This window comes from Petaurus breviceps, unplaced genomic scaffold (genome assembly GCF_028583685.1).
Source record: "Petaurus breviceps papuanus isolate PSGF00001 unplaced genomic scaffold, PetGlider_PUasm1.0 151, whole genome shotgun sequence".
NCBI classification, from domain to species: Eukaryota; Metazoa; Chordata; class Mammalia; order Diprotodontia; family Petauridae; genus Petaurus; species Petaurus breviceps.
Genome location: NW_027185712.1, coordinates 26,520,621 through 26,531,162, shown reverse-complemented (window position 1 = coordinate 26,531,162; position 10,542 = coordinate 26,520,621). Strand labels below are relative to the sequence as shown.

The 10,542-nt window shown below is 34.2% G+C and overlaps 1 long non-coding RNA gene across 2 annotated transcripts in view; it reads right to left on the bottom strand.

Annotated features, from left to right (window-relative positions):
* The window catches only part of LOC138153970 (uncharacterized), a 72,500-nt gene extending 63,625 nt beyond the window's left edge, over positions 1–8,875 (bottom strand). For both annotated transcript variants that reach the window (XR_011166516.1, XR_011166517.1), the window contains exon 1: positions 8,638–8,875. This is a non-coding gene — a long non-coding RNA (uncharacterized lncRNA). The remainder of the gene's footprint in view (positions 1–8,637) is intronic.
* Positions 8,876–10,542: the final 1,667 nt, after the last annotated feature.

Sequence of the window (10,542 nt, the reverse complement as noted above, 5' to 3'; positions counted from 1 at the left end):
ATTGTCTAATCTATCCCTGACTTGATATATTACCAAAAAAAAAAAAATCTTGGCCAAAAAAAAGCACGGAGATTTGGGAGATTTAATGGAACTTATGTTTATGCTTACATGTGTGTATTTTTTTCCCTGAAGTAAGGTTTCATGTAGTGATTGCAAGGGAAAGCATATTAAAGTCTGCGCTTACAGGAATTCAAATACTTTCAGGCCAAATTATTTCAAATCCGTCCCCTCCCCAACTCCAACTCCCTACTTTCCTCATGTCCTCCAACACATTGTCTAGTCACAGAAATAAACTGTGCCTCTAGATCTTTATTTTAGTCTTGGTTTCATTTCCACACCGGAGGGACAAAGGACACAACAAAGACGAGCTATTTGCTTGACCACTAGGCTGCTGTTCCTTCAGTCGTTCCTAAAATCTACATTCAAAACCATGAACCTTCACCTTGGTTGATCAGACCACAGTGTTGGCAGGAGTCTGCAATGCCTGGCTGGTGCACAATGAAAGGCCCACATTTTTGTGTGGGCAGTTACACAGAGACTGCCACACAACTTGCAGCAGAAAGGAACTAAGCCACTCATTATCTTCAGTGGGAGATCGTTAGTCTCTTGGCATTAGGGAAAGGTGAAGCAGCTCAAAGCTGCCTGGTCGAGTCAGCAGCTAGCAGGGAAAGGAGGAGTCCAAAAGTGACAGGGAAACAAATAAGGCCTGTGTTCTTTCTCCATGACAAATTGAAAAAAATGAGATCTCTTATTGAGAGAAAAAATGCTGAACAATAATTCTGACTCCTGGCAAAGGAATGTCTTTACTGTCTCTAACATCTGTAACTGACAACAAGGGATTGTGACTTCATGGTAAGTTCTGGACTTTACTGAGTAGACAGGCTAAACTGTATTAATAGTGACAAGCACAGAGTGCTCAGTCCCCACTAAATCCTAATTGCTATTGTAAAAGAGAAGTGTCAGTGTCATAAAATTGTCATTATTTGGCTTGAGTTTCAATTTTGCACAAGACTGTCCAACATTCCTCATCCACACATGTTTCAAATTAAATAAGCAAAATAAATAGCATGTCTATTTCCAATTCCCATTTAAATTTGGTTTAAAGTGTCAACAGAAAGAATTCAGAGGCAAAAAGAAAAAAAATGGTACTAAAGGGGTATAGTATACTCTTTTTGTGAGAAAGCAGTTGTGTATAGTGGGAAGGAAAAAAAATCAACAAACCCTCAGCTTTGGATTTGAGATCTGGGTTAGAATTGGTTCATCCACTTACTAGCTATATGATCTTGGGTAAGTAACTTTTTCTAAGTATCACTTTCTTCATTTATAATTGGGGACAATATCATTTCTGCTACCCACATCACAAGATACATATTTTAGTATTTGATTCTACCATTCCTTTGAGACCACATATGGTTATACATATTCCTATTAAGTTTGAAGGATTTTTTGTTTTCTCAGTCTCTTATAATTCATTCATATCTATGTAGAGTTATGGAAGACTATATTTTTTCTCAAAGAAGTTATGTCATGATATCACATTCTTAATGCAGGCTGGATGAATTTTCTTGAATTTTTTTCCACTTAGTATTTTTTCCAATTACATGTAAATAAAGTTTTCAACATTAATTTTTATAAGATTTTGAGTTACAAATTTTTCTCCCTCCCCAAAAAGTGAGAAATCTCATATAGGTTATATATGTACAATCATGTTAAACATATTTTCACATTAATTATGTTGTGAAAGAAGAATCAGAACAAAAAGGAAAATCCAGAAGAAAAAACAAAAGATGAAAAAGTGAAAATGCTACACTTTCATCTGCATTCAATAGTTCTCTCTCTTTATGTGGATATAGCATTTTCCATCACAAGTCATTTGGATTTCTCTTAGATCATTGTATTGGCTGAAAAGAGCTAAGTCTATCACAGTTGATGATTGCACAGTGTTGCTGTTATTATGTACAATGTTCTTCTGCTTCTACTAATTCTACTCAGTGCACGTAAATCTTTCCAGGTTTTTCTGAAATTTTCCTGCTCGTCATTTCTTATAGCACAATATCATTCCATTCCATTCATATACCATAACTTGTTCAACCATTCCCCAATTAATGGTCATCCCCTCAATTCCCAATTCCTTGACACCACAAAAAAAAGAGCTGCTATAAATATTTTTGTACATGTATTTTCTCTTTTTTTCTGATCTTTTTGGGATACAGCCTAGTAGTGGTGTTCCTGGATCAAAGGATATGCACAGTTTTAGAAGGAATACTTCCAAATTGCTATCCAGAAAGTTTGAATCTATTCACAACTTCAGCAACAATTCATTAGTGTTCCCAATTTTCCCACATCTTCAACATTTGTCATTTTTCTTTTCTGTCATATTAGCCAACCTCATAATTATGAGGTGATACCTCATAGTTGTTTAAATTTGCATATAACTAGTCAATAGTGATTTAGAACATTTTTGATATGATCATAGATAGTTTTTATTTCTTCATCTAAAAACTGCCTTTTGATATTCTTTGACCATTTATCAATTGGGGAATGACTTGCAATTTTGCAAATTTGACTCAGTTCTCTATATATTTTAGAAATGAAGCCTTTATCAGAGACATTGGCTGTAAAATTGTTTCTACTTTCCTTCTAGTCTTGATTGCATTGGTTTTGTTTGTGCAAAACCTTTTTAATTTAATGTAATCAGAATTATCCATTTTGCATTTTACAATGTTCTCTGTCTCTTTTGGTCATAAATTCTTCCATTTTCTATAAATCTGACAGATAAACTATGCTCCCCTAATCTCTTTCTAGTATCAGTCTTTATATTTAAATCATTTACCCATTTAGGCTTTATTTTGGCACATGGTGTCAGATGTTGGTCTATACCCAGTTTCTGCCATACTATTTTCCAGTTTTCCCAGTAGTTTTTGTCAAATAGTGAGTTCTTATCCAAGAAGCTGGGTTTGGGGATTTATCAAGTAGACTACTATAGTCATTGAATACTGTTTCTTTTGTACCTATCCTGTTTCACTATCTACCCCTCTATTTCTTATCCAGTTCCAAGTAGTTTTGATGATTGCTGCTTTATAATACAATTTAATATCTGTTATAGTTAGACACCTATTCTAGCCTTTCTTTTCATGAATTTCCTTGATTTCCTGGACCTTTTGATTTTCGAAAAGAATTTTGTTATTTTTTCTAACTCTATAAAATAATTTTGGTAGTACTTTCAATTTTATTAATCTCTCCTTTGTTTTTCAGAATTTCTAAATGGTATTAAGGGGTTTTTATTCTGTTCTTTTTCTTGCTTTTTTAGTTGCATGCTCAATTAATTGATGTTCTATTTCTCCATTTTTTCACATAAGCACATAAAGATATAAAATTTCCTCTCTATATATACTGTATATATATATATATATGTGTGTGTGTGTGTGTGTGTGTGTGTGTGTTCACACCTTTTCTTTCCCTTTTCCCCTCTTTCTTCCCTATAGCATAAAATAAATTTCTATACCTAAATGAATATGTATATTTCTCCCACTTTGAGCCAAATACAGTGACAGTAAGGTTGAAACAATACCCCCTTCCTTTCTCTTTGATGTAAGGAGTCTTTTTTAACCTCTTCATGGGATGTAATTTAACTTATTCTGCCTATCCCTTTCCTCTTCTCCCAGTTCAATCTTTTTCTTTACCCCTTAATTTTTTGTACAAAAAGTTCTTTTATACCCACAGCCTCTGTCTATGTGTACTCCACTAACTGCCCTTACAAAGATATTCTTAAGAGGCACAAGTATCTTCCTGTGTAAGGATGTAAAAAGTTTAATCTTATTGCATAATATTTTATTTTTTTCTCTTCTTTCATGTTTACATTTTGATACTTCTCTTGGGTCTTGTATTTGAAGATCAAATTTTCCATTCAGTTCTAGTCTTTTAATCAGGAAAGTTTGAAAGTTCCCTATATCATTGAATGTCTATCTTTTCCCCTGAAAGTTTATGCTCAGTTTTGCTGGGTAGTTGATTCTTGGTTGTATTCGAGCTGTTTGCATTATGGAATATCATACTCCAAGCCCTCAGATGCTTTAAAGTAGAAGCTGCTAAATCCTCTGTAATCCTGATTGGCTCTTTGACATTTGAATTGTTTCTTTCTGGCTTCTTCCAGTATTTTCTCCTTGACAGGCTAATTCTGGAATTTGACGCCAGTATGTCTTGGAGATTTCATTTTGTGCTCTCTTTCAGAAGGTGATCAGTGGATTCTTTAAATGACTATTTTACACTCTGGTCCTAGGATATGAAAGCAGTTTTTCTTGTTAATTTCTTGAAAGATGCTGTCCAGGCTCTTTTTTTTTTCCCTTCCTTGTATCATGGCTTTCAGGTAGTTGAGTATTTCTTCAATTATCTCTCCCAGATTTATTTCCCAAGTCAGTTGTTTTCCAGTGAGGTACTTTACATTTTCTTCTACTTTTAATTTTTTTTTCAATTTTGTTTGACAGAGTCTTGATCTCATAGAGTCATTAGCTTCCACTTGCCCAATTCTAGTCTTTAAGAAATTATTTTCTTCACTTAGCTTTTGTGCCTCCTTTTCCCTTTGGTCAATTCTACTTTTAAGCAAGTTGTTTTCTTCCATACCATGGATATTTTGTTTCCAATTTGGCCAGTTCTTTTTTTTTAAGAAGTTGTTTTCTTCAGTCAGTTTTGGTGCTTTCTTTTCTAAGCTGCTGACTCTTCCCCTCCCCACCCCATAATTCTCCTGAATACCTCTAATTTCTTTTCTGAATATTTCTTCTACCTCTTTCACTTGATTTTAAAAATCATTTTTGAGAGGGAAAGACATCTCAAGTGAACTTTTTGGGCTTGAGACTAATTTGTATTCCCCTTTGAGGCTTAATATGTGGCATTTTGACATTGTCGTTCTCTTCTGAGTTTGTATTTTGACCTTCCCTTTTGTCATAGTAACTTTCTATGGTCACGACTCTTTTTTAAAATTTGTTTTCCTCATTTTTAAAAGTTGGGCTCTTCTTCTAGGGTATAGGTGTCCCTGTTCCAACTTTCTTGTCCTGGGAGTCAGGGATCTGGTCAGTTGCTTTCTCTGCAGTAGCCTCAGGTGCTGACAACTTGCCCATTGCTCTGGAGTGCCACAGACTAGTCATACTTGTGCTGGGCTTCTGGGGCTGGCAATTTGTCTTCTGTGCTGAGTATAGAGACCTCACAGCTGACCTGCTGTGCTACTAGGCTGCTGAGCCAAGGGGCCTCCATTGCTGCTTTGTCCTATGACTAAAGGCTTGCCCAGACACTATCTGTGCTAGGCTGTGTTCCCCTTTCACTGAAGTGAGGACTTTTCATGAAGTCCTTCTAAGTTATTTTAAGCTGGAAATTGTTTTGCTCCATCTTTTTGTGGGTTCTATTGCTATGGAATTGATTTTAGAGGCTTGAATTAATGTTTTTTTGTTTTGTTTTATTTTCCCTGAGGGAAACTGGGTAGTGCAACTTCCTGGTTTCTTTCTGCCATATTGGCTCATCCTCCCCTGGACTGGATAAATTTTCATTTTGCCTAGCCACCACGAAGAGTTTAGTGGGCCAGTAGTCTAAACCTGACCCTTCTCTATATTGAAAATATACTAAATAAATAAATAGATAAATAAGATAAAAATGTACACAATAACCTTGTCATCATCTGACCTTTGGTTAATAATATCTATTTATTTATAAAAGTTCATTTTATTGTGCATTAATGGATAGAAAAAAAGCAACTTAAAAATGTGGAGAGGCAATATGACAAAATAGAGGAAACAATGGATTTAAAATCAGTTGACTTGATCCCATGCTGGTTCTCACACTTACTCTTGGTGTGACCTAGAATAGATCACTTAACTGTAGGTCCATGGACTGCTGTACCTATATTTGCAGAATTAAACCAATTTTCTATAAAGGTCTATACAGATTTTGTTCTGATGATGCAAATTATTTAGTGTATAAAATTATTGAATCAAAGTTGGAAGGCACCTCTTTCCTTGGTGTTACCTAATTAAAAGCCACCTACAATGGGTGACAACAAATCCCTTTTAAAACATCCCTAATAAAGTGGCTATTCCAGCCTTCACATAACCTCTTATAAGACTGAATCTATATATTTCCTGCAGCACACCATTCTACTGCTGTATAACTGATTCCTATGATGTCATTCCTTTTATCAAGTAGCAATCTCCATTTTTCCCTCATCTTGTCATATGACACCAAATAGAAAAAAATGACACCCTCTGTCATGTGACAGTCATTTTCATACTTCAAATTTATTATGTTTCCACTAAATTTCTCTAGGCTAAAAATTCCCAGTTCTTCAACCAGTCTTGAAATGACTGGTCCTTTTACCATACTGCTTGTCCTCCTTTTGATACTCTCTATTTATCAATTCTTTTCCTAAAATGTGACCCCCAGACCTGAGCAAAAGACTCCTGAAATAAGTCTGTCCGCATCAGAATTTGACAGTTCTGTCACCTTCTAAGTACTGATACTCTGTTTTTTTTTTAGTGACCATTATCACTGTGGGAATATTTACCCTTGCTAGCTGAATGATGTAAGCTTTATCGCTACCTTATAAGTGATAACCAATGAAATTTCCATTTTATCAAATGCTAATTATGTTCTAATTATTTTTTGAATGGATGACCTCAGCACTAGATTGAATAGATATTTTCTTTGTGTGTGCATGTGTGTACATATATGCGTGTATTTTTAATAATTATGATACTTTTTGTCTGATGTCTCTCAAAAAATCATCCAATGCAGTTTTATGTTTCCTTCAAAACTAGAGCTAAAGAGAAGAACCTGCTTCTCTGGGACCTGAGCACATACTATCACAACACCAAGTATCTCTCATAATTCTGCATTTGTTTTCTTTGGCCTAGAACCTTCAAGGTACCCCAAAGATTCTCAAGCTCTTTTACTAGGAAGGCAGCACAGAAAAAGAAATTGCTCTGAAAATCAAACTGCAGAAGATAAATCCTGCCTCTGATCTATACTATCTATGTAACTTCAGAGAAAATTATTTAACCTCCTTTGTGTCCATTCCTTCATCTGTCATTACCAAGACCTCTAAGGGTTTTTCTAGCTCTAAAATTATGATTCTATTTATAAGACTCTACTTGGGTTTAAACTCCTGAGGTAGAATTTTATGCTATGCTCTAGTTATCTAGTACCTAATGCTTCAAAAACTTTATCTTTTCCCATGTCAGATATGAATAGGAATTTAGAGTCATACCCTTAGAAATTTAGAGCCGCAAGGGAACATACAGAAGTGTTAATGTGACCTGTGTTGCATCTTCTACTCTATGCCTGGCCTAAATGTTTCCCAGATAATGTATTTTTTTTGCTTTTTTGGGTTTTTTTTGCCTTTTTTTTGGAGGGGGGAAGTCAGGACAATTGGGGTTAAGTGACTTGCCCAAAGTCACACAGCTAATATGTGTTAAATGTCTGAGACAGGATTTGAACTCAGGTCCTCCTGACTCCAGAGCTAGTGCTCTATTCACTATACCACATAGCAGCCCCTCCCAGATAATATGTAGCTCCTAACTTAAATATTAAAATGTGGACACAGTAAATAAAAAAAGGTCAGAAAGGAATACCTCACCATCCTGTTCCATAAAGCACTGGTGGCAAATGAAAAGGGAAAAATAGCACTATGGTGGATATGGAAGATCTAGATTTAGGGCTGCGGTACAGTTAAGGTCATTCCTTACAATTGAATGGTTATGATACCAATTCTTGATGGGAAGAGGAAGGAGGAAGAAGACAACATTGAGACAGCAATAGCTTTTCCTTTGTTTGGGATCATGGTCTTTCATTGATTATATCCTTGTACTGATATTCTTGCCTTAAAAATGGAATAATAAGGGGTGGCCAGGTGGTTCAGCAAGTAAGAGCACCAGCTCCAGTGTTGGGATGACCTGGGGATCAAATCCGGGCTCAGATACTTAGCACCACACCCAGAAATAACTGGCCATGTAACCTTGAGCAAGTTACTTAACCCCAATTGCTTAAAAAAAATGGAATAATAATGGAATTTGAAAATTTTTGAAATTCATATAACTTTAATATTTAAAATTTTATAGTTAATTTAAATTTATAATTAAAATAATAAAAAATGTAATTTAAAAATAAATAACTTGAATTAGTTTATGTTTTGTCTCTTAGTCTGTTATGTTACCTTTTTATTGGAATCAGATATTAAAAACCAACAGAACACACAAATATGGTAAAAAATAATAATAAAGTTGACTCAGTACAGATAGAATTAATGCATCATTTTTTGGAAGACTATATAGTCAACAGAAAACCAAACTTTAAAGTGCAAAAATAATAATATGAATACTTCAAGAAATTATGAAGCTAATGTAGCATAACAGACAGAGCCTTGGATTTGTAGTAAGAAGACAAGTTTTAGTCCCCCTATTACACTTATTATTTGTATAACAACAAATAAGTTAGTCAGTCTCTCTCAGTTTCCTCATCACCAAAAAAAAAAAATGGAAATTCTACAGTGTTATTAAGAAAGTCAAATGAGTTAACATGGGCAAATCATTAGGTAGATAAAAGCTATTATTAACTTAAATACATTATTAAATATGCAATATATTTATTTCAGTACCTTACCTTCTGGAAGGCTTTAGAACATCTTTATCAGTAAACCAAAATTTTCTACTTTGTATGGAAATAAGGAGCAAGAGCAAAAAATATACCTTAAATAAATTACTCCTATTTCAAGAATACTTTTCTCTTTCAGAGTCAGTTGTATTATTTTCTCATCCTTTCATGTTCCATAAATCTCATTTATTTCAGATCACTATTGCTAAACTCATGACTTGGCAGTCTATTGGCTTGGCTTTTCTCCATTGCTGTTCAGTGAGGGGGTGGGCTGTAGGGGGTTAGTGGGATGGGAGGAAGGAGCATCTTCAAAAAATACTTCACTTTTTTGGAATATTTCCAGCCTGGAAGAAAGGGGAGTAAGATTTCATCCATTTCTTTTAAAATGCATTGCATAAAAATAACATTTTCTAAAGCTTTATTGTCTTATCAAAAAAGTTCTGAATTATGCAATCCTTTCCAGGAAATGTTAAGCTATTTTTTTATGAAATATATTTGTCAAAACTTATGAAACTTCAGAAAGCTTTTTTTTCTATAACAATTATATTTAGTGAAGAATCTCAAGTGCTTTTATGATATTTTCCTAGAGTGATACTATATTGAAGCTAAATACATATATATACATATATGTGTGTGTATGTATAATTTTATCATATTGTACAGAATTTATTTCTGAAGAGGAACTTTTAGTTCTTTTTTTAACCTTTTTTGTTATCTACATTGGAGACAAATCTGAACAGTATATTAAATAGTCGTATAAAAATATCAGTAGTTATCTAAGATGTAAGCAAAAATGTAAAATGTATTCCAAAATTTGTTATCATGTACTATCAAAATGTTTTATTTTAAAGTTTACTTCTGGGCACGCCATCCAGCTCAAGAGATCTCCTTGATTATATTGTAAAGCTTGGCATCCCAGAAAAATCCACTTCTTTGCTATCTCACAATATCCATAAAAAATCTTACTGGTAATAATTATGACAACTCCTGGGTTTGTTTTGGTGTGAATTTTCTGCACTTTTAAAAAGAGTTGTGGCTTTTTGGCTTGGTTGGTTAGAACATGGTGGTAATAAGGTTAAGGTCATGGGTGTGATTCCTATGCTGGTCAGCTAGCTTTATTTTGTCCCATCATCACACACTTCACTTCTCATCATAGCCAGCTGTTTTGCAAATGCATACCAGTGGTCACAAGAGAGACTGGGTGGAAGAGTGTGGATGGACCAGGGTAAATCTATCACAACTAATGGGAAAAACAATTCAAAGCATATGCCTGACTGACAGGCATCCTCTAGAATCAGCTTTGTCTATAAAGACAGCAAGTTATTCTTACTAATGAGGCTGAGGCTGCCAAAACATTTTGTCTTTTTAAGTCTGTGGTAAAAATGTTTCTCCCCTTTGCTTTTGCATTGTTTTCTGATTCAATTCAAAAATCTTTAAAAATTGAACTATTTGGTTAACCTTAATTTGCATAATTTAGTGCTTTTAGCCAGCTTTCTAGAAATCACTTAAAATCCTTTTAATTCAATGAAAGCCCACCATCCCATTACATTTAAGGATATTTGTTTTAAAATATAATTAGTTTATACTTTTAAAACTCACTTATAGATAATTACACCCATTTGGAATGCCAGTTCTGCTACTTACTGTCTGGAGATCAGTTTAGATTTTTCATCTGTACAATTAGGCATTTAAACTAGATGATCTCTATAATTGTTTTCCATTCTAAATCTTACATTTCTTATGTTCATTCTCCAAACATGATTATGAGATTATAAACTCCATGAAGTTAAGCCCATGTCTAACTTCTCTTTCTTTCTCCCTACAGCTTAGCATGATGCATTGTATGTTCAGTAACAGCAAAATAGTGGTTGAATGAGTGAATTATTTGGAAATTCAATGTAATTAGCCAAATGT